At 34.5% G+C, this 25,709-nt stretch overlaps 1 protein-coding gene across 5 annotated transcripts in view; it reads right to left on the bottom strand.

The window, feature by feature from the left end:
* PALLD (palladin, cytoskeletal associated protein) overlaps window positions 1-17,217 on the bottom strand; it is a 419,989-nt gene extending 402,772 nt beyond the window's left edge. For 2 of the 5 annotated variants that reach the window (XM_059174854.1, XM_059174865.1), the window contains exon 1: window positions 17,083-17,216. The gene's annotated coding sequence lies outside the window, so the exon portion shown is untranslated. Of the gene's footprint in view, window positions 1-17,082 lie in introns of all 5 variants that reach the window. The other 3 variants (XM_059174872.1, XM_059174881.1, XM_059174890.1) reach the window with 2 other exon arrangements.
* Between the last annotated feature and the right edge of the window lie 8,492 nt (window positions 17,218-25,709).

The raw sequence follows: 25,709 nt of genomic DNA, 5'->3' as shown, positions 1-25,709 counted from the left end.
AACATAATAGGATAAATTTCAAAACTTCATAAAAAAATTTTATGAGGAAGCTTAAAGTAAACTTCTGAATGATGAAACACTTTTTAGTTCATTTTTTAAAACAGGGAGTGTTTGCTGGAGGCAGATTAAATCACCTGCTTATTAACTTATATTTTGGTTTTAAAGAGGCGCCATCTGACAGGATCCAGTTGTGAGGATTAGGTGTAGCTTAAAAACTGCTTATACAGTGAAAAAGAAAATAATAGTTCTATAGCATATATGGTTTGGGTTTAATTTGCAACCCAGTTATTGCTGCTAGAACATGCACATGGTCTAGGGAAAATGCTCATTCAACGTGGACGAACAAGGGAGGTTTCCAGGTGGCCCAACTCACGGGAAAATCACGCTTCAGAGATTTTCATGTCAGTCAACAGCCCGCAATTAAAATGTTGTAATCAAAAGAAATATAATTACAAACACCTCCATTATTTCCATGAGATTTAATGTTTTATTTCAAACAGTGCTTTTGGTGATTCTATGCTGGTATAATAGTCACAGAAAGTGAAATACAGTGAAAAGAACTAATTATACTGTCTTTAATGAATAAAGAAGTGAGATAAACATTATCAAGTTCCATTAAACATTAACAAGTTCCAATTTAGCAGGTAGAATTGAAAGATTTTTGAAATTCTGAGGAGTAAAGTATTTTCCTACATCTTTAAATTTTCTCTGTCCCCTGTCTCCATCCTCAGAAGAAATTTGAATTGCTTGGAAATTCTCCTTTTCATCTTTTTCCCTTTTGTACATTCTTCATCTGTTATTAATAATTTGACTTTAAACTCTGATAAACCAGAGCCATTTTCTAATTTTTTGAAATGTGTATAGGCCTAGCTTCTTCTCCATGGGAGAAATAGCTCTTTGTTGGTCCTGCATGTTTTATGTTTCTATGTTTTTCTGTTTCAACTCCAGTTTATCCTTAAAAATACTATGTAATTTCACTTCCTTTTGGTGCTTTCTGATTCCTCAGTCAGTGTACTTCTCTCTTTCTTCAAACATGGTACTTTGCATAGCATTCTCCTATAACAGTCATCTTACTGAATTACTAATATGAGTTAGAGAACTCTTCATCCATTAGACTGTGAACTTCTTGAAAGAGATGTAACTGACAGTCTTTGAATGGTTAATGCTTGGCACAGTGTCTGGGCCATGGCAGATGATGGAGAGAAACTGCCTGGTACTTCAAACATGGATTGAACCCTAACTAGGATTTGATGGGAAACAGAGCCATACAAACAAAGACATGAGGCACAAATGTCTCATTCCCTGCTTGCTCTCAGCCATTCAGAACTCACTGCAGCATTTCTCTGGGACCTACTGTCCTCAGTGGAACATTGTTCTGCTCTTTCCCCTGCTGTTTCATCTGTCTTACCAATAGGTACTCATCCCCTGGGTTCTGTTTTCTAGTAAGAACTTGATAAAGTAATCAGTGCTATATGTTAATAGCTGTTAGTGTGGAAAATATAAAATGCACATTTCATGCTCGTTTCACTAATACAAGACAGTGGGTCTGACACTGCATTAATAAAAACCTTATCTATAAAGATATCGATTCTTATGGTTCTCAGTACCTGCCAAGAAAGATTCTCATGAAAAAATTCAGAATCAGAAAAACATTTATTTTGTTTTCTTAGCATTCCTACTATTAAGACAATCACAATTCTGTAACCTTTTTTGATGATGCTCTTTGGCATGGATGTTACCAAGCCCAGAGTTAAATTTTGAATAATAGAAATATGGATATTTTTAGCCTCCCCCCCTTTTTTTTTAGCTCTCTTTCTCTCTTTACTTATTCAGTCAGCATATTTTTTGTTGAGTGCCTACTGCATTAGGCTCCTCTTCTACAGGTTGGAGACATAGCTGTAAGACTCCTCTGCTCTAAGGAGTTAACCTACTAAAGGAGAAAAGGCAAAAATAGGAAATTGAGATAATGTCAGGTTCTCAATTTGGTCTTGGTTTGGTCTTAAACCTTTTAATTGATTTTGGACAACTGCATTGTTCTTTTATTGCATGCAGTCTCAAATTATATTTGAAAGTTAAGGTACAAATGAAACAAAACAAAATAAAACAAACCAGTAAATACAATAAGATGCATGTTGTATATTAAGATTGATGTTTTTCAGACCTGTTATGGAAGGCATGCTGCTGGTGGGAGGGTGGCACTCACAGGAGGAGGATACCCTCAGGCTTGCTGTGCTTTAGGTTCTTTCAATTTCTACCATGCAGGCAGCTGCAGTTATCCTCACAGTGCTCTGAAGGCAGATTCTTCCAGGCGAACTCTGATATTTATGCATGACATTTATGCTAAACTTAAGGAAATATTTGGTGAAGCAAGGTTTAGGAAGGTTAGCAAATACTATGAGGCATTACAGATTTCCTTCCACCTTGAACTTCAGTGACAGCTTATCAGCATCTTGACTTTCCCAAGCAAATACTGCTTTCTATTGTAAATGTCCTTGGTCACCTATTTTGTTAAACCCCCATGGCATATTTCATTCATTCTAAGGAATTTGATGCTACTTAATTTATAGATTATTTCCAAGAGTAATTTTATGGTTTACAGCTTTTCCCTGAGTTAATATCGTTTGAATTCTGTCAGACTCTCAAGATCTACTATGAAATATGAGTTTTCATTGAACTTTTAAAATTTCATTTGTCTATCACACATTTTAACACAAGCAATTTTATCATTAAATTGTCTTGAAATTACTTTCCTAGTATTTGGGAAAATATTTATTGTTGAGTTCCTAAATATAAATATAAATATATATGATTTACAACATACATGAGTGTATAAATAATAGAAAAGAGAAAAGAGAGACAAATTTAGAAATTATAAATAACATTTGTTTTTTGAGTTGCTGACTTCTGGGGATAATTACGTGAAAACAAGATCTATGGTAACTGGAAAATCCTCTTTTTTGCCAGCCAAAAAATTTTTGTGGGACACCCCCTGCAGGATCCCTGTGAGCTATCTGATCCTCAGAATAATTGATGGGGTTATCATTATTTTTCTTCTTATTTTTATTATTTCTGCACCCAAAACTTCAGCATAAAAACATTCAATTATTTGGCTAAAGGTGAACTGTCAGGAAATGGCAGTTTTAGGGTTAAAACCTGTATTTAACCAAAAAGTTTCCTTTTTCTCTTGGGGATATTATGGCTCTTTATTTTAAGAATTTAGATAAGGGGAGAACGTATGCAATCTGTTTATGCAATTCCTTGTAGAGACATAGAGAAGCTACCGTGATTTTGAAAGAAAAACTGTTTGATGCTAGAAAAAGGCTGACAGGCACTAAGGGTCACACAGTATCTCATATCACATGAGCCAGGTACTTTATTTATTTAGAGAAGGAGAGAATGTGTGGCAGGGGAGAGGGGAGGTGGGAAAGGTCAGAAGGAGAGAAAGAGACAGAATCTTAGGCAGGTCCCATGTTCAGCGTGAGGCCTGACTGGGGCCACGGTGGGTGGGTAGGTGGGTTGTGGTGGTGGTGGTGCTGTAGGTCTGGGGAGATGGGCTAGATCTCACGACCCTGAGATCATGACCTGAGTTGAAATCAAAGAGTCAGATGCTTAACTGACTGAGTCACCCTGACACCTGGGTGTAGTAACATTTCAACAGGCATTTAAAAATGCATATGTACTACTTCAAAGATACAAATGTAGTGATCCAAAGGGCACCTGCACCCCAATGTTTATAGCAGCAATGTCCACAATAGCCAAACTTTGGAAAGAACCTAGATGTCCATCAACAGATGAATGGATAACAATGGAATATTACACAGACATCAAAAAAAGGAATCTTGCCATTTGCAATGACATGGATGGAACTAGAGGGTATTATGCTAAGCAAAATAAGTCAATCAGAGAAAGAATTATCATATGATCTTACTGATACAGAGAATCTTAGAAACAAGGCAGAGGATCATAGGGGAAGAGAGGAAAAAATGAAACAAGATGAAATCAGAGAGTGAGACAAATCATAAGAGACTCTTCATCTTAGGAAACAACTTGAAGGTTGCTGGAGGAGATGGGGAAGGGGGGATGGGGTGACTGGGTGATGAACAATGGGGAGGGTGTATTGTGGTGAACACTATGTGTTGTGTAAGAATGATGACTCACAGACCTCTACCCCTGAAACAAGTAATACATTGTATGATAATTAAAAAAATAAAAACATAAATGTAATATTAAAAAATTTATAGTTCATCATAAAGGGATTTGGAGAGCAGCTGCCTAGTGGAGGAAATTTTTGTGCTTAAACTTGAAATTTGACATAAACATTTAGCTCTGTCTTATTTTTAGGTTAGATTATTAATCAGCTAATATCTGACCCTATTAAAGAGGCATAATGAAACTTTAGAGATGATAGATGTCTGTTACCTTAATTGTGGTAGTGGTTTCACAGGTGCATGTGTATGTCCAAACTCATGAAGTTGTTTACATTAAACAAGTGAAGTTTTTTTGTGTATCAATTATACCTCAATAAAGTTAAAAAATGGATATGTAGTTAGGAATAAATACATGAAAAGTTTGGAAGAACATGTACCAGATAATGTTGATTATCTTGTGATAGGGCTTGGGCAGAAATAGGGTTGAGGGGTGGGACATTTAAGAAAATTTTTTTTGTTTATTCCATATTCTTTGAAAAATTTAAAAAAAACCAGTTAAATTGAGTGATTTTACAATTTAAATTAAGCATTTTAATTTCTGTTTATTTTCATAATTAAACAATTTCTAAAAAAGTATAAAAACTGTTGGTACAAAGGTTCAAAACTAAAGATATTTCAAAATAAAATCTACACTATGAAAACAAAAGTTAAAAATACTTAAAGCTGTTTTATTTTGTTGTTTTGGAATCACAGGCAATTCCTAGGCCAAACTTCTGCCTTTCATTTTTTTAAAAAATTTTTATTAAACTTTCATTTATTTATTTTTAAATTCTGTATGTTCATATGTTCATATGGTGTCACATTAGTTTAAGGTATAAAATATAGTGATTCAACAATTCTTTACTTTCTCAGTGTTCATCACAGTAATTGTACTCTTAATCCCTATCACTTATTTTACACACCCCTCCCCCACCTCCCCTCTGGTAACCATCTGTTTGTTCTCTGTAGTTAAGAGTCTGGGTTTTTTGGAAAAAACGTATAAACAACCACAAAACCAGTAAGAAAATGTCAATAAATATCTATCAATATTACTTTGAATATAAATGGACCAAATGTTCCAATCAAAAGACACAAGGTGATATAATAGATAAAAAACAAGGTCCATTCACATGTTGCCTGCAAGAGACTCATTTCAGACCTGAAAACACCTGCAGATTGAAAGTGAAGGGATAGAGAAATATTTATTATTCAAGTGGATGTCAAAAGAAAGCCAGAAAAGCAACAATTACCTCAGATAAAACAGACTCTAAAATAAAGACTATAAAAAAGGAAAGAAGGACACTATATAATAGCAAAAAGGACAACCCCACAAGTACCCAACATGGGAACACCTGAATACATAAACTACTAACAAATATAAAGGGGCTATTTGATAGTAACACAAATAGTAGGGGACTTTAACCCCTCACTTACATTGATGGACAGATCACCAAACAGAAAACCAGTAAGGAAACAGTGACTCTGAATGACAGACTAGAACAGATAGATTTAACAGATAAAGTGAGAACATTCCATTCTAAAACAGCAGAACACACATTCTTTTCAAGTGCACATGGAACATTTTCCCGAATAGATCACATATTAGGCCACAAAGCAAGTCTCAACAAATTAAAAAAGATCAAAGTCATATCATGCATCTTTTATGATCACAGTGCTATGAAACTAGAAAACAACTACACACACACACACACACACACACACACACACACACACACACAGTCTGGAAAGACCACAAATACATGGAGGTTATATAACATGCTACTAAACAATGAATGAGCCAAACAAGAAATCAAAGAAGAAATCAAAAAGTACATGGAGATAAATGAAAACATACTGGTCCAAAATCTTTGGGATGCAGCAAGAGTGGTTCTAAGAGCAAAGTTTATAACAATACCTGTTTAACAACCAAGAAGCAAAAAAATCTCAAATAAATAACCTCATCTTACCCTAAAGGAGCTAGAAAAGGAAAAACAAAACAAAACAAAACAAAACAAAAACCCACTTGAAATCAGCAGAAAGAAGGAAATAAAGATTAGAGCAGAAATAAATGATATAGAAACTAAAAAAAAACCAAACAAAACAACAAATTTAAAAAAACAAAAAGCGGGGCGCCTGGGTGGCTCATTGGGTTGAGCTGCTGCCTTCGGCTCAGTTCATGATCCTGGCGTCCTGGGATCGAGTCCCGCATCGGGCTCTCTGCTCAGCGGGGAGCCTGCTTCCTCCTCTCTCTCTGCCTGCCTCTCTGTCTACTTGTGATTTCTGTCAAATAAATAAATAAAATCTTAAAAAAAAACCAACAACAACAAAAAGCAAAAAACCAAAACAATAGACCAGATCAATGAAACAAGGAGCTGTTTCTTTGAACAGATAAAACTGATAAACCTCTAGCCAGACTCATTAAAAAAAAACAAAAAAGAAGGAAGAAAGAAAAAAAGAAAGAAAGAACTCAAACAAAGAAACAATAAAAACAATAAGAGTCTGGGTCTTTGTCTTTTTTGTTTGTTTTGTTTCTTAAATTCCACATGAGTCAAATCATATGATATTTGTCTTTCTCTAACTAAATCATTTCACTTAGCATTATATCCTCTAGATCCCTTCATGTTGCAATGTTGCAAATGGCAAGATTTCATTCCTTTTCTAGGGCTGAGTAGTTCATTGTATATATATACCACCTTTTCTTTATCCACTCATCTGTGGATAGACACTTGGGTTGCTTCCATAATTTGGCTACTGTAAATAATGCTACAATAAACAGTGGTGAATAGATCTTTCTAAAGGCTTCTTGTTTTCTCTGGCTAACTACCTAGTAGTGGAATTACTGGATCATATGGTAATTCTATTTGTAATTCTTTGAGAAACCCTCTGTACTGTTTTCCACAGTGGGTGCACCAATTTGCTTTCCCACAAACAATGCATAAGGGCTCCCTTCTCTGCATATGCTCACCAACATTTCTTGCTTACTGTGTTTTTGATTTTAGCCATTCTGACAGGAATGAGGTGATATTATGGTTTTAATTTGCATTTCCCTGACGATTAGTGATGTTGAGCATTTTTTCTGGTGTCTGTTGGCTATCTGTAGTTCTTCTTTGGACAAATGTCCATTTATATCTTCTGATCATTTTTGAATTGTTTTGAATCTGTTTTTTGGTACTGAGTTATAGAAGTTCTTTATACATTTTGATATTAACCGCTTATCAAATACATCATTTGCAAACATCTTCTCCCATTTTGTGGGTTGCTTTTTTGTTTTGTTGATGGTTTCCTTCACTTACAAAAGTCTTTTATTTTGATATAGTCCCAATAATTTAATTTTGCTTTCAGTTCCCTTGCCAAAGATAACATATCTAGAAAAATATTTCTATGGCTGACATCAAAAAGATTATTGCCTATGTTTTCTTCTAGGAATTTTATGATTTTATGTCTCACATTTCACTGTTTTGCATACGGTTGTTCAGTTTTCTGAAAACTATTTGTTGAAAAGACTGTCTTTCTCCCATTATATATTCCTGCCTCCTTTGATGTAGAATAATTGACCATATAATTGTGGGGTTACTTTTGGGCTTTCTATTCTGTTCTGTTGATCTATGTGTCTATTTTTGTGCCAGATCATACTGTTTTGATTACTACAGCTTTGTAGTACCTCTTAAAATCTGAGATTGGGATACCCCCAGTTTTGTTTTTCTTTTTCAAGATTGCTTTGACTCTTTGAGGACTCTTGTGCTTCTATGTAAATTTGAGGATTATGAGTTCTAGTTCTGTGAAAACTGCCATTGGTATTTTGGTAGGGATTGCATTAAATATGTACATTGTTTTGAGTAAAATGGATATTTTAACATTTGTACTCCCAGTCCACAAGCCTGGAATATTTCACCATTTGTGTTATCTTCAATTTCTGCCATCAGCATTTTATAGTTCTCAGAGTACAGGTCTTTCACTTCCTTGGTTAGGTTTATTCCTAAGTATTTTATTATTTCTGGTGCAATTGTAAATGGAATTGTTTTCTTAATTTGTCTTCCTTCTATTTCATTATTAGTGAATGGAAATGCAACAGATTACTATATATTGATTTTATATCCTATAACCTTACTGAATTCATTTATCTGTTCTAGTAGTATTTTGGTTCAATCTTTTGGGTTTTCTATATATAGTATTAGAACCTCTGCAAACAGTGAAAATTTTACTTCTTCCTTATCAATTTTCTCAGTTTTCTGCCATTGAGTATGATGTTAACTGTGGGATTTTATATATGACCTGCATTATGTTGAGGTATATTCCTTCTACATTTACTTTGTTGAGGGTTTTTATCATGAATGGATGTTGTACTTTGTAAAATACTTCTTTTGCATCAATTGAGATAAACATATGTTTTTTGTTCTTTCTCTTGCTTATGTGATGTATCATGTTGATTGATTTGTGAATAGTAAACCACACTTGCATCCCTGGAATAAATCCCACTTGACTGTGATAATTTTTTTTTTTTAATGTATTGTTGAATGCGGTTTGCTAATATTTTGTTAAAGATTTTTGCATCTATGTTCATTAGAAATATTGGCTGGTAGGTTTTATTTTATTTTATTTTTTGTTGTTTGTTTTTTTTGTAGTGTCTTTTTATCCTTTTTGTATTAGGATAATGCTGGTCTTATGGAATGAATTTGGAAGCTTTCCTTCCTCTATCATTTTTTGAAATAGTTTGAGAAGGATAGGATTTACTATACTTTTTTTTTTTTTTTAAGATTTATTGTTTTTAGAGAGAGAGAAAAAGAGAGAGAGCACATGAGCAGGGGTAGGAGCAGGAGAAGATGGAGAGAGAATCTCAAGCAGACTCCCTGCTGAGCATCAATATCAAAGGGTCAGTCTCATGACCTGAGATCATGTCCCAAGTCAAAATCAAGAGTCAGATGCTTAACTGATTGGGCTACCCAGTTGCCCTGATATTAACTATTCTTAAGTCTTTAGTAGAATTCACTTGTGAAGCCATTTGGTCCTGGACTTTGGTTTGTTGGGAATTTTTTCATTACCGATTCAATTTCATTGCTAGTAATTGGTCTGTCCAAATTTTCTATTTCTTCCCAGTTCAGTTTTGGGAGAATATTTCTAGGAATTTCTCCATTCCTTCTAGGTTGTCCAATTTGTTGGCATATAATTTTTCATAATATTCTCTTATGATTGTATTTCTATGATGCTGGTTTCTGTTTCACCTGTTTCACTTCTGATTTTATTTATTTGTGTCCTCTTTCTGTTTCCCTGTCTCTCTTTTGATGAATTTGACTAAAGGTTTATCAGTTTTATTGAAGAAAAGCTCCTGGTTTCATTGATTTGTTTTAGTGTTTTTTAGTTTCTATTTCATTTATTTCTGCTTCAATCTTTATTATTTCCTTCCTTCTACTGGCTTTGGGTTTTGTTTGCTCTTCTTTTTCTACTAACTTTAGGTGTATGATTAGGCTGTTTATTTGAGATTTTTCTTGGTTCTGAGGTAGGTCTATATTGCTATAATGCTCCCTCCTAGAACAACTTTTGCTGCATCCCAAAGATTTTGTGTTTTCATTTTCATTTGTCTTCATGTACTTTTTTGATTTCTTCTTTGGTTTCTTGGTTAACCAATTCTCCATTCATTGTTTAATAGCATGTTACATAAGCTTCGTGTATTTGTGGTCTTTCCAGATTTTTTTCTTTTGGAGTTGTTTTCTAGTTTCATAGTGTTGTGATTGGAAGAGATGCATGATACAACTGCAGTCTTTTCTGAATTTGCTGAGACTTGTTTTGTGGCCTGTATGTGATCTATTCTGGAGAATTTCCCATGTGTACTTGAAAAGAATGTGTATTCCTATTTTTGGATGGAATATTCTGAATATATATGTTAGATCCATCTGCTTCAAAGTGTCATTCAAAACCGCTGTGTCTTTGTTGATTTCCTATATGGATGATTTATTCATTGATGTAACTGGGGTGTAAAAGTTCCCAACTATTATTGTATTACTATTAATTTCTTCCTTTATGTTTGTTAATAGTTACTTTATATATTTGGTGCTCCCATGTTGGGTGCATAAATATTTACAATTGTTCTATCTTTTGTTGGATGTTCTCTTTATGATGATGTGATGTCCCTTTTTGTGTGTGTGTGGTTTTTTTTTTTTTTTTTAGGTCTATTTTGTCTAATATAAGTGTTGTCACCCTAGCTTTCTCTTAGCTTCCATTTGCATGACAAATGTTTTCCAGGCCTAACTTTCAATCTGCATGCATCTTTAGGTCTGAGAAGTGTCTCTTATAGATAGTATATAATTGGGTCTTGCTTTTTTATCTATTCAATCACATGTGTCTTTTGATTGGAGCATTTAGTCCATTTGCTTTCAAAGTTATTATTGATAATTTCTTCCTTTTATTAACATAACTTTCTGGGCCCAAGTTGGAGCCACTCCTGCCTGGGGTTCCTCACTAGCATATTGAAACTTAGATAACTTTTGAGAATTGTAAATGTTCTGCTTAACTAGAAACACGATCAGTCAATCCCCAAATGCCAAACCAACTCTGGGTTTTATTTGTTTTTATTTGTATTTCTTTACTCTTTCTTACTCAAACAGGGATGACTAAGTGGCTCTTGCCAAGATATTTTCTATTTTTCTCTTCCTTGTTCTTCATTTTTTATACTATAAAAGTTTTCTGGCTTTCTACCCCATTTTGCAGTTCTCCAAAAGGAAACTGTCCACTTACTGAAGTGTTTAAAGAAAACTTGTTTTATTACCTAAATTATCTAGTTTAATCATTTTTTAACAGTTTTTGTGACAAGGATGGAAACTAAAAGTGTAGGTAATGGCCTATAGGACAACAAGATGCTGCATAGAAGCCTTGTGAACCCTTTGAATTCTCTGTTCCTTTCATTGTTACTGAGGGCTGTGGGTAAGTCACTGTCAGATTTGAACTCTAACAGTGTTCAGTTGTCCCTTGTGTTCAGCTCTCTGATCCAAACTTTATTTTTAAAATGTTTATTTAAAAAAAGTATACACACAAACATGCACACATACACACAGAAAAATCATTTGTAAACAAACAAACAAATCCCAGAAAGGTTCTGGAAGTCCTGTAAAGGTTCTGGGATAGTTATATATGGGTGGCAGTCATTAGGGGACTCACAAAGCCTAATGTGAGTCCACGGCATAAATTACTTGGGTTCTTGGGAAAATAAGTTAAGAAATTAGATTGTTTAGACCATCAAAACCAAAATCTAAGTAGGAACAAGTAAAAGCCATCAGGGTATCTGCCATTATAAAGATAGTTTGTGTAATGAATAATATATCTATTGTTAATGACAACCTTATAAGCTAAAGTCTCAAAAGTGGTGGGGAGGAGTAGAGCACTTAAAAGCTGTTACTGGCACTTAGATCCTAATTCTAGGACTCCCAGACCAAGATAAATTGGTCATGGAATGAGTTAGATTGATACTCATTCACCTACCAACCTCAAGAAAATTTTGTGAAATGAGGCAATTTGAAAACACCACAAAACTCCCAACCCAGTGGCATATACCTCTTAGGTTTTAATTTGTCTTTCAGAGAACCAAGACTTAGCTAAAGAAATAGGATTATCAAGATTCAAAGAATTGAACACACTACATTTTGGCACACCTGCTTATTTAATGTCTAAGAACTATAGTCTTGGAAACTGTAGATATCTTAAAAAAAAAAAAAGATAAACTCTTACTAAAACAACTTAGAATTACAATGGCCATTATGGGGAACATTCCAATTAGACAAGATCATTCATGTAAGAAGTGTCTTGAAAGCAAGGACCCCAAAATCAACAAACAGAATAAGATACCTATTGTAATTGGCATGAAGAAGTCTCCAAAATGGTTCAAGATTCCAAATGGTTTCATTGAAAGATTCATTGCAAAAGGCTGATGAAAAATTATCCTACTTAATATGAGTACTCAGTCTATTAATCCTCCATCTGAACCACTTTTCTACTCTGAAGAGACCACAAGAGTGTAAACAAAAGTCCAAATTATTGGCCTTGTAAGTGCAATAGACCCAACGCTAGGAACTCAAAACACTTTGGGCCTTTTCTGCTGTATTCTTACCGTAATCAAAACTCTGGTCTAGAAATTGATGTCTCACTTGCAATTAACTGGGACACTGGAAAAATGATTGCCCCTGAAAATTTTGACAAGTTCTTGACACCAACCCAAATACCCCCAAGAGGGCCTCCATATGGGCCCCTCCCAGGGTTGATGGTTTCTAAGAGATTTTCCAGTCAACTGCTACTAGTTACCCCTTAAACCACCAAGGGGAAACTAAAACTAAAGTCAATAGAAAACCTTGCAAAATTCTGGTAAATACTGGGCTACAATTTCCACTTTAAGTGTACTCACTCTGGAGCTCACAGAAAGGATTCTGGGAAAACTGGCAGAAGCTGGTGAAGGGTGAAAGTTATCACCAGAATTAGCTTCCCTGGTACTCTATAGTGCCAGTCAGAGAGGAAGGTAAAATTCCTCTCTGACTGGCAGAGTTTCTTACTTCCAAATCCAGACCCATTGGTTATTGACCCTTTCTCTCCCAGGGACAACTATTGGTTTTTGTTTGTTTTTTCCTGTGTTCTGAGAATTTGGCTTGGCAACTGTCAGTTTTGGGGTACCAAAAATATGGTCCAACAGAAATTTGGGCTGTACTTCAATTTGCAACAGAGGCCTTACTGACAGTAACTAGCTCTCAACACTGTTGGGTAAGTCTTACTTTCCTTGGGCTATCTTTAGGAGTGGTTGTAGATCTTGGATCTATCGTATCTTTTGCACCCTCTTTGAGGACACCTCTTGGGTCCATAAAATTGTTCAATACTGCTAGCAATATTTACTATTTGTCCAAGTTGAAACCCAACAAGATATTTGGAAGGATTTTTAAAGTAGTTTTATGGTGAAAAGTTGGCCAAACTGAAAGCTGATATTTAGAGCCTGATAAGAACTTTTTCAAAGGCCTTTTCTCCTAAGATAAATAAAACTATGTACCCAGAGGGAAAGAAAAACATTCCAAAGACAAACAGCTTTTAATCCAGAACATGAGAAACTTCTGATTTGTATCTTAAAGATTCCCTATTAAAGAGAAGGAAACTGAGGACAATAAAATTGGATGGATGAATCAGTGCCTTGATATAGTCAGACTCTTTGGGGAATTGAAAACAGCTATACTACCAATTGAGGGCAACTTGTACAACTGGTCTTACAAATTCAGTCTTTGCAAGAACAGAAAAAAGCCCTCTTACCCTTTTTACCAATCTCTAAACCTCCCCTATTCATCTCAAAACCCTTGTAGATATTATAAAAATTCTGTACTTAGGAAACAAAAGTCCTTCTTGGAGGAATTTGTATTTTTTCTCTGTACCTTTGAGATGAAAATGTTCTGTCTGATCTCTAGAAACTGAGGCCATCTCTTTGAAACACAAAATTCAGGGAGGTAATTCTTATCAGAAGAGAACAAACAAACAAACAAACAAAAAAGGGAAACTGGAAAGGAATCAAATAAAAAATCTTAAGAGCTTTCTCCACAAATATTAGTAAAAGGTTTCAGCCATCTGAGCAGGTAACTTTAACTTACTTTATCTTCTAGAAACACGATTTAGATCCAAATTGTTCTTTTATAAACCGGTGAGTTTTGTATTATTGTACCTGCCTCATAGCTAAGAATTTTAATGCAAAAGCTATTAAGAGCTGTTTGCATATATCTCTGTGTATATGCATGTCCTTGTAGGTATGTTGCAGATGAAATTTTTTACCTCCAGATAGCAGTGCCAAAATTAAATTTTTTAAAAAGATTTTATTTATTTATTTGACACAGAGAGAGAGAGAGAGAGAGAGATCACAAGTAGGCAGAGAGACAGGCAGAGAGAGAGGGGAAAGCAGGCTCCCCGCTGAGCAGGAAGCCAGATGTGGCCTGATCCCAGGACCCTGAGACCATGACCAGAGCCTAAGGCAGAGGCTTAACCCACTGAGCCACCCAGGCATCCCATCAAAATTAATTTGTAAAGAGCTCTATTTAACTGGCTTAAAGAAAATGAACTGTTTTTATAAATCAACTATATTCTCAGATACAAATAAACTAACCCCAATATTTTTCAAGTTCTCATGATTGAGGACAATCTTCAGAAAAAAAAAGAAAAAAGCTAGTTTAAGTTTGTTGGTTTAATTAAAATAGGAATGTCTTTAGGAGTATCAGCATTATATGTAATGGGACATACAACTTTTATTTAGCCTAGAATTACAAAAAAGTCAAATAATCTCATATTATCTCTGTTACATAATTTGAAAGCAAGAATGATAACGTGATGGTTACCTACTTAATGACTCATGAAATTTTCATGAATAATCTAAACATAATTGACAACAAGTAAATTAATTAGACATAAGATAAAAGTTTATAAATGAATTTTCAACAGTCATTATGCTTTATGGTATGTCTATTTAAGTTTAAATAATAATTTTGCTTTATGCTGTGTCTACCTAAGAATAATTTCGAAAGGGGTGCCTGAGTGGCTCAGTCAGTTAAGCATCTGGCTCTTGATTTTGGCTCAGGTCATGATCTCAGGATTGTCTCAGTGCGTTAAGCTAGAGCTGGGTGCGGGGCCTGCTTAATATTCTCTCTTGCTGTCCTTTTCCCCACCCCTCTAAAAAATTTAAAAAAGATAGTTTCTAAAAACCTTTTGGTAACTTAAAACCTTAAAATTACACTGAAATAAATTAAATAATGAATATGCACTAAATATCAAATAATTTCCAAATAAAATAAAATACTGAAACATGAATAACTGAACATAGGCTTATCTACTTTTGGCTTCCTTTTACAGAGAAACTAAAAACATTTGGGTCTATTAGTAAATATGTTTTGTGCCACACTGAAAAATTTACTATGAGGAAGAATATACTTTGAGAAATCATAAAATCTATTTATAAATTTGCCAACCCACAGAATGCTAGCATAATAGACAGTCCACAATTGCTTACTAATTAGTTTTTACTAGAAATAAGAATTCTGAGGGTTAAGAATCCTAATTAGCATATGTCATTAAAGCCACTAGAAATATTAAGACAACCATCTCTATACAAGCAAACTAGGATGGGTATTTAGTGAGAAAAGGTATGATGTATACAGATTACTATTTTTTTTTGTATACAGATTATTAAGGGGGAAAAATAATTTTGTCCTAAAGTAAAACAACTGATTGTTTCAGAATAAGAAAGAAAGAAAAAAAGGACAAAATCTGAATGAATATATACAGTTGTAGAAAGTTTGTGGAAAGGAAATCTTGGAAAGGAATATTATGTGTAGTCAAACTGGTTTAGGTTGGATTTAAAAAATGAGTTTTAATATCAAAAGTATGCAGGTCAAATATTATTTACCAAATTTGTTTCACTATTCTCTAATGTAACAGTTACAAATTATAATCAGAGCTACTTTGCTAAATATTTGTTTTTTTTGCTAGAATTTAGCTAGGGCATAGCCATTAACTCCAGATAGCTGAAATTCCTGACTGGAACTCAGTTATCACAATACCCTTTGATATCCTCCACACACATATTAATAATGAAGTGGAGTCTTTTGTCTTGTCCTTACATGTTTCAATTGGTGTATCTTTAGGAATATATCATGTTTTTTGAAACTTGACTAATGTTTTCCCTCTAAAATTTTTTCAATGAAGTAAAGAAATTAAAGTGGTTGTAATGCCCAGTATAATCTAGATACTTACTCTATTATGAAGGATGCTATAGGACCCCTTCGATGTTCAGTTTTAGAAATAAAACAGAGAAGCTCAAACAGAACTGAGACAAGGCCCCTAAGATATAGACCCTACTCCATATTACACACTAGAATGTGAGAGGACTAATTTGTATTCTAGGAATATGTAATCACATATTTAGAGAGCATTTATTGGCTAACTAAATCTCTTACATCTTGTCCATTGTTACTAATTTGTCAAATAATCTCTGATATTTAAAATCTGAATAATCAAGGTGAGCTTTCAAGATCTTTGAGAAAAAAATATTTGAAAGGATATTTGTTATGTAATTTCTATACATACATGTTGAAGCAGATTTTGCATAGTTATCATCAGGCAATGGACTTGATATGTGGTCACATTATTTAAATTAGAAGGTGATTCATATTTTTAGCAAATGTTAAAAAAAAGTAATATGAGCCTCCAATCATTCTGTATTAACCTCATATACTGGATTCAAGACAATTTCATGTGTAACTTAAAACACGATATAAAATCATACTGTCATATTTAAATTTGACTATAGTTTCCCTTAGTAAGCTCTATTTTATAAATAAGCATGTAACCTTCATGCATAGATATAATTTAAAATATGTATTATAATTTAAAATATCTATTATGATCACAAAAAAGATTTTAAAAAATTTTTGGATTTTTAGTAAAGTTGGAAGTATAGTTAACAACTTAAAATGTTACTAAAAACTAAAGTACCTAACTTTAAGCCCTCAGTATTTAGCCTAAGTATGGGTGAGGTTCAAATTAACTGCGTTCGTATTTTCTATGAAACATAACACATATAAAATCTTGACAAATATTGTTCCATAACTACATTTATTCCTTTTTGAATTGATAGTACCAATTTAGCATGATTAAGATTATAAGAGAAAATTCAGTTCCTTGATGGCAGAGGTAAAAATAAAGGTAAATCTTATATATTATCTGCTTTTGGAAAGACTACAAAATCCCCATTAGTTTTTCTCTTCAAACAAACAAAACAAAAAATCAAGGCATCTTCTAAATAGTATTACAATTTCAGGCAAACTGTTATATTTTCAGCTTTAAGAAAAAGTTGAAAGAGTGTTGCCCTAGTTAGTATATTAAGAACTACCTTACAAACCTTTTTCAGTCCTTGGTTACTCTGAAGGCTCTGAAAAGGTGATGGGTTTCAGATGAGCATTTCTTCTTCTCTGGGAGAGTGGAGGTTGGTCTTGCCTATTCATTAAAGACAGCTTGGTCCTTGGTCACTTTGAGGCAACTGTGGCCTCAGACTTGCATCTGTCCTCTTACTCCACTCAACTATATTTGGTAACTGAACTCATGTTTCAGCAGACTGCCACGATCAGGAATTCCAGCAGTGGGCTGGGAAGCAACCCTAGGTCTGAGGACTGGGTTCTTAGAAATTAAAGGCACTCAGTGTAGAAATAACTATATTTATAGATATAATAAACATAGGATTTACACATATCCCTCTACACCCTGACCTTGTGGCTCAAAACCACCACCTGTCCTTTTAACATATTCTTAATCAATTAAAAGTACAGTACGTGATTCCAAGTAGAAAAAGGGACCTTCATAAGAAATGCTCTTCTTTATTATAAACTTCTGCTCTGTATATTTAACTTTTAGTCATATGATAGATTATCCTCAAACGGTAAATCCAGTTAACTATTTAAAAACTCAGCCACCTGCCAAATTGAGTGGGAAGTTCCACTATTGTCTTACTTCAAGTTGTTAATTAAAAGTTATTATAGGACTATCATGTGTATTAAAGACATAATTCATGGTAGGATTAAATAGGCATAAACATATAGGGACTGAATCTTATAAACACTGCAACGCTGAGTTCTAAGCTCAAGGCCTACCACGTTATGAGTATCTAACAAAGATTTATGGAAGAAATACGTGTTGAATGAATATTTTTCAGCACAAATAGGAACCTTCTTACAGTTGTAATAAAATGTTTCATGACCATTTTATTACTTATTTTATAGCATCTCATTGTAACATATTCTAATATTCTGAACTTCCAAATAACAAATAGAACTAAGAAGAAAAGAACGTGTTTCTGTTCCGAGGTCAGGTAGCAAAGCAAAATCTAAGGGAGAAAAATAATCACAAAACCTCCCAGTTAAGTTAATTTGGAAATGAAGCTCTGAGTCTTCATATGTCTAAATAATACCATCACACTTGATCCAGTTTCTTATCTAAATAAGTTTTTTTTCTTTTTCTGATGGCAGAAAACTTATGGAGGTCTGCTCTTAAACTTTTTTTTACAGGCAAAACTGGTCCTTTACAAACGATTCTTGAAACTGGGTACTATTGTGGGCAGTTTCAGCCATTATATTTATTAATAAGTGTTTTCAAAATTTATATTTCTGGGGGAAAACCCTCTGACTGATGAATTTGTCTTCTTTTTACTAAAATCCCATAAGATAATAGTAAAAATCCAAAAGGATAAATATTGGTAAAGAAGATAGGAGATGCTGGAAACGGAAAAAAACTGTTGGCAAATGGTTAACATAAAAATCAGGGATCTAATTACATTAGAAAACCTAAATGTCTGCAGGACATGCTTATGAGAAGCAATAATTAGCCCCACAAAGTCCCTGAAAGGCTCAGGAATTATAGGCACCAGGCCCCTCCCTGAAAATTTTAATTGGCAATTTTAACTATTTCTGGGAGTGAGGCAGGAGCTGAAAATAGGTAATTGGTTCAAAGAATACCTAAGAAGCAGTTAGACCCTATTTTCTCATTTACATTTTGAGCAGCCAGGAGACTACCCTTTCCCATGCCTGGAGAAGATGGGAGGGATAGTCTCTGGGAAATTAAAAACATACAATCTCCAGTCTCAGGAACACAAAACACAGATGAAAAGGATGAGGCTCTTGAAGAAATTTCTGGGGGTTGGATTAGAGAAGGGACAGAGGTTTCCAGTGTATCTAGTAGTACATTTCTAAAAAATAGCAATGATGGGAATATTAAAAAATGGTAACATTTGATATATCTTAGTGTGGGTGTCAGTTACATTAATATCTGTACTTTTTGTGTTTAATCAAAAATTAAACAAAAATCTCTGTTATGTCCTAAGGCAAACTGAATATAAAGAGATTGTAGGAATCAAAGTGTTATAACCTCTTCATGATATTACCATAGTTATGGAAGGGACTGCTGAAACTAACTAGGCAAGTTATTAAAAATGACATATGTACAATGAATATATAATGGTATTATTAATTTTAGGATAAATGGATGCTAGATATATAACTACACTTCATCTCAATGTTTTAAAAGATTTTATTGTTGTAGTAATAGTGAACTATGCAGGAGTAACCAAATATATTTCTTCTCTACACCAGAATGTATCTAGCAATAAGTTCTGTATATCCCAGGTTAATTTTATAACCTTGTCTAAAGAGTATGCTGAGGACAGGCACATTCATGTTAGTATTTTTCTCTTATTGAAAGACTGTATATTTGAAAATTGCTAAGAAATTTGATTTTAAAAGTTCCTATCACAAGAAAAAAATTGGGACTATGTGTGATGATGAATGTTAACTAGATTTGTTATGGTGATCATTTCACAATATATACATATATCAAATCATTAGGTTGCACTCCTTAAAAATTAATATAATATTTTATGTCAATTATATTTCAATTAAAAAATACCAGAGGGGTGCCTGGGTGGCTCAGTGGGTTAAGCCTCTGCCTTCGCTCAGGTCATGATCTCAGGGTCCTGGGATTGAGCCCCGCATCGGGCTCTCTGCTTAACAGGAAGCCTGCTTCCCTTCTTCTCTCTCTGCCTGCCTCTCTGCCTACTTGTGATCTCTCTCTGTCAAATAAATAAATAAAAACTTAAAAAAAACCCCAGAAAGATAAACATTCTTGCAGTTCTTAAAAAGAGAAGAGATAGGCATGCAATGCATTAAATGGTAAGGTCACAGAATAAAAATTATGAGTTATAGTGACTCATTTTTTTTTGTTGTTGTGGGGTCATTCACAAATAAAAGAAAAATGTAAGTTTCCCCTCCCTTTTTCCAGGAAGTATAGCCAAATTTTATTATATTTAGTGTTCCTTTGTCACAGGAAACTTTTTATAGACATAGAAAGTTAAAAGTTGCAGGTGTAAAATCTCTTAAGGTGATATTGATTTACATGTATTATTAAAACAAGCAAAACAGATAATCACGTCAAAAAATAGGCAGAAGACATGAACAGACACTTCTCCAAAGAAGACATACAAGTGGCTAACAGACACATGAAAAAATGCTCATCATCATTAGCTATCAGGGAGATTAAAATCAAAACCACATTGAGATACCACCTTATACCAGTTAGAATGGCCAAAATCAACAAGACAGTAAACAACAAGTGTTGGAGAGGATGTGGAGAAAGGGGAAGCCTCTTACACTGTGGGTGGGAAGGCAAGTTGGTGCAGCCAACTTGGAAAACAGTGTGGAGATTCCTTAAGAAATTAAAAATAGAGCTACTGTATGACCTTGCAATTGCAATACTGGGTATTTACCCCAAAGATACAGATGTAGTGAAAAGAAGGGCCATCTGTACCCTAATGTTCATAGCAGCAATGGCCACAGTCGCCAAACTGTGGAAAGAACCAAGATGCCCTTTAATGGATGAATGGATAAAGAAGATATGGCCCATATATACATTGGAATATTATGCCTCCGTCAGAAAGGATGAATACCCAACTTTTGTATCAACATGGATGGGACTGGAAGAGATTATGCTGAGTGAAGTAAGTCAAGCAGAGAGAGTCGATTATCATATGGTTTCACTTACTTGTGGAGCATAAGGAATAACATGGATGACATGGGGAGATAGAAAGAAGTGAGTTGGGGGAAATCGGAGGGGGAGACAAACCATGAGAGACTGTGGTCTCTGAGAGACAAGCTAAGGGTTTTGGAAGGGGGGTGGTGGGTGGCAGGAGCCTGGTGGTAGGTATTGTGGAGGGCATGTATTGCATGGAACACGGAGTGTGGTGATAAACAATGAATTTTGGAACACTGAAAAAAAAATAAAATAAAATAAACAAAACAAAACAAAAAACAAGCCTGTAAGATTATCAGCAGGGAAGTGGATGTTGGTGCTTCTAGGAAAAGATTCTGACTTAGAATCTTAGAATCTAAGAAGGTTCCAGACTTAGAGAGAGTTGGGTTCTCAGAACCTAGGAGGACAGAGTGGTGGTGGGTTCTGTGGTTGATGGTCATCCTCATGCAGGTTGGGACAAACACCTGTTCACAGAAGGGACTGAGTGAAGATAGCTGGGCTCTGAGCATTAAACATCATGGCCTTGGGGACTGCAGTGAAAGAGGTAGAGGTTTCTTTCTAATGGGGGCTAGAACAATAACTCTCATGGCCTATCTTAGTGGTGAGCATATTGTTCTACTGACCAGAGGGAGGGCCTCTCCTACATGTCGCTGGACTGCCTAGTTGTTAGATACTGCTATACCACCAGAGAAGTGATGAAAATCATAAGAAGGAAAAAGTACAAAAGGTAGCTTATGGTCCTGAGAGATAGGATTTTATTCAAAAAGGTACAGAAATAGATTTCTTCTTGTACATCATGAGGAGTGTAGCAAACCACGCTTGTTTTAAAAAAAAAATTTTTTTTTTTTAAATTTATTTGACAGACAGAAATCACAGGTAGGCAGAGAGGCAGGCAGAGAGAAAGGAAGGAAAGCAGGTTCCCTGCTGAGCAGAGGGCCTGATGAGGGGCTCAATCCTAGGATCCTGGGATCATGACCTGAGCTGAAAGCAGAGGCTTTAACCCACTGAGCCACCCAGGTGCCCCAAACATGCTTGTTTTAAACATATTGTAAAAATCTGAGAACCAAACCCTTCTTTTCCTTAGGAAAGACTCCTGGCAAAGGCTCTTGAGTTATTATAACGAGGTTTAATTAATATTATGGATGAGATTAGTTCATACACAGTAATACAGTTTCTCAGGTACTTTTATTATTTACCCCCAGAGCCCATTTCTATGGGTACCAAGGTTGGGCAGTGGGATCAGTGACCCCTTTAGTGGGTCTCAGTTCAGCTTTCCAATGATTACCTTCTTTTGTTATAAAAATTCCCGCTCTTTTGAAGTGCTTTATTTGAAGCGCATCTTACACCCACTTTTTTTTTTTTTTTTTTTTTTAATTACGACTTTGGATCTAGTTGGGCTCTTGATTCTTTGCACTCCAAGTGCTTCCATCACTCTGGGTGTTGTCAGCATCTATTTGTTTATTTACTCCACAAGTGGCATATTGGTTCTGTGACCTGCTTATCTTTCATGATCTTCGGGTCTGTTCTTCTACTTACAGATGGCATAAATGGACCTGCTCCATCTCTTAAATCATGTATTAGTTATCTACTCTTTCATGACAAATTGTTGAAAAAAACTAGTGTCCTAAAACAACTATTTATTGTTTCACACAGTTTCTGTGCATCAGGAACCAGTAGGGTCTCAGCTGGGTGATCCTGGATCAGAGTATCAAGAGATTACAATTAAGATGTTGCTCATAGCTACTCTTGTCTGAAAGTGTGACTGGACCTGGATGATCTACTTCCAGGGTGGCTCACTCATGTGTCTAGAAAGTTAATGCTGATGTTGGCAGGAGCCCTGTGGACTTTTCCATATCATAGCCTGAGTTTCCTTATGTCATGACAGCTAGATTCCTCTAGAGTTAATGATTCGACAAAGAGCAAGATATAAGCTACAATGTCTTTTATGACTAGCCTTGGAGATCACATTCCATCTTTTCTGCAATATTCCTTGGTTATGTAAGTCAGCACTATCCAACATAGAAAGAACTTCACAAGGGCATACCAGTTGATGAGATCATTGGGGGTCATCTTGGAGGTTCTCTAACATACCTTTATTCCATTAGCTATACTTGGACAGGCTACAATTTCAAAACTGTTAACTTCAATCCTCCAGACCTATCCTTCAGTGACTATACTGGCTTTTCTTCTTTACTGAGACTTCCAGGCTATAAATCACTCTACTTTCATGTTATCTATACGTCTGTCTTACAGTTTCAGGTTAATTAAGGACAAAGTATACTTTAGTACACTGGTTTATGAGTTTCCTTTTAAAAGACGTAGACCTTTGTTGTTCAGACAAACAACAGGTGAAGATAATCAAAACGTCTTTGATGGAAGGGGTGTAAAAAGGAGTGTGCAGACTTGCTCCTGCACCCTTCTTTAAAATTTTCTCTCCTGGAGGTCCCAGAAGTTCTGAAAAATTCTCCAACTCTCAAGGAGCTGGCCTACTTATCCCCACTTCTGAATATTTTACTCCCCCTCATTCCTGGCACTCTACCAACAAACAGAGATTATGCGGCAGCAAATAAAATAGTAACTGAGAAATCTGATCAAGAAACAAACTAAAAATTGAGGCAGAAAATGTTCAGTTTAACGCAAATTTATCCTACTGAGCCACTTGTTGGCCTACCCGGTGATCTTAGGAGCAAGTGTGCTTCAAACCACGGTGTCTTCCTACTTCTTTCTCTTACTTTTTATCTGACTTGAATACATGCCACAGAATCAGGTATGCCCCCAAAGGCTTGTTTGATTAAACATTATTTTCAGCTCTATCAAACAGCAAACTTCAGATTTGTCCCTCATGAGTTTTATTTTATAAACTGTGGATCTGCTGTACATGTGTAGCCCAAGCCTGTGGGTGGTCTTTTGATCATATGCTTCTGCTACTTGAGATATTTGCCAATTTGTGTATGTGCACAAAAATGAGTAGAGAAAAATAAGTTTTATCATAACAGTAATAAAAGTAGAGTTGAAGTACAGGAATAGATTCCATAATCCATGTTTCTATATGGATATTTGCGCACAGTTAGATATGACCCTTAATCTGAAATAATCTCATTTTCAACTTGGTTTATAGGGTCTAAATACAGAAGTTTTATACTTCTGGGCTTGAAAGCCAGTATCATAAATTCCAGAGTAGCTTTTGTTGAACTTAAGCAAAATAATTTTAACATTTCTTTATAAAGACAGAATAACATGGATATCAAAATGAACTAAGAAGGAAATACAGGTTGATGTTTTGAATAGCAATATAAAATCTGGAAACTTATTAGTAAATAGAAGTCAATAGTATATTAAAGAAGAATATAGAATGACCAACTAGGTTTTATATTAACATCCAAAGATTTAACACTTAAGTCTCATATTAATAAGTCAAAAGACAAAAGCTATATGGCCATTTCCATAGATTGCTAATGGGTCTTTGGACAAAATTTAACAACCACTCTCAATTAAAAAAACAAAACAAAACAAAACTTTATGGGATGGGAAAAGAATGGGAGGAATTTATTTTGTAACAAAATTCTTAAAAATAATCTACAAATGTCATATAATTTCAATTAAAACAGCATTTTTTTTTTTTTTTTTTTTTGTGGAGAAAGAAAAACAGATACAGAGATTATCTAGAGGAATTAGCATGGTGAAATATCCAGGATGATTGTGAGAAAAGAAACAGTATTAGAGGAGGAGCCTTTCAAGACTGCTGGAGTACTAACATATTCCTTATGGATGAACAATAAGGAATGGAACAAGGGTTTAAATGGAATGATATATCTTATTCCTGTATATGAAGAACATTAATTCAAATAGGAGTGCATATTAAATAACTACATGTCAATTTCTTGGCTTTGTTCAATTCCATAGATCTTCTCATTACACTTTAATAAACTGGATTGCTCTTTTTCTTCATTCAGAAAAATAACTGTTGTTAAGGCTCACACAAGTTGGAAAAAAAAGAATGTGGAATGAATAATTAAGTGTGCAGTTATGAGTATATTGGAGGTAGAATTAGGATAAAAACAGTATACCTATCTGTGTGTATTATCATCAAACATATGTATGTATAATTTTATCTGTATATCTATATCTATGTCTATAATTTCTCCTGCTTTCTTGGCATATGAATGAAAAATTCTAAAGTTTTCCTGCAAGGTTAACAGTGTTTAATCCAGGGGAGTAAAGGCACTCTGACTGGGATAGTGAATAGAGTTCCGGGGCAGACGTTACTCCAATGTGCATGTGCTGTTGTTACTTTAAAAAATGGCATCAGATAATCTTGACGATTTACATCTTGACTGTTTTACATCTTATGTTTTTCCTTGCTACTACTACTAATTTTTAAAATGTATTTTCTAATACAGTATAATAAGAAGTAATATGGAAAAGAGATCCTAAATATAGTATTAAGCAAGACAAGCACATTGTACATTAGTGTTGTAGCTAGAAGGTAAAATTAAAGGAAACCTTCAATTATCTTTTTTGTATTTCTAATTTGTATGTGCTTGCATTACACTTATCCAACATAGAAGAATAACTTATCATTAACTTATCATTAAAAAATGCTGAAAAAATTAACCACATAATGAGCTTAAAGTCATTTTAATCTTTTAAAATCCTCTCTTGACTGATGCATCTACTACAAAGTATAAGTTTTTGAAATCTTTGCATATAAAATAGAGCATAACTAATTAAAGAAGTTTTGAATCCAGTATATCTTAATTCAGAGAATTATAAATAAACTTCATTGATTTTAAAGAAAAATGGTTTCTTCTAACCTTGGTTAGCTTTTGCCTGCTGATTGGCAAATCATCAGATCTATTTATAAGTGGACTGTATTCTGCATATATGAACATTCATCTTCATCTGGCTAATTTTAAATGTCATGGCCTTTAGATGATAGCTATACTTGTGGTGAGC

Source organism: Mustela lutreola, chromosome 1, assembly GCF_030435805.1.
Source record: "Mustela lutreola isolate mMusLut2 chromosome 1, mMusLut2.pri, whole genome shotgun sequence".
Taxonomy (NCBI): domain Eukaryota; kingdom Metazoa; phylum Chordata; class Mammalia; order Carnivora; family Mustelidae; genus Mustela; species Mustela lutreola.
This window is presented reverse-complemented; position numbering and strand designations above follow the sequence as displayed.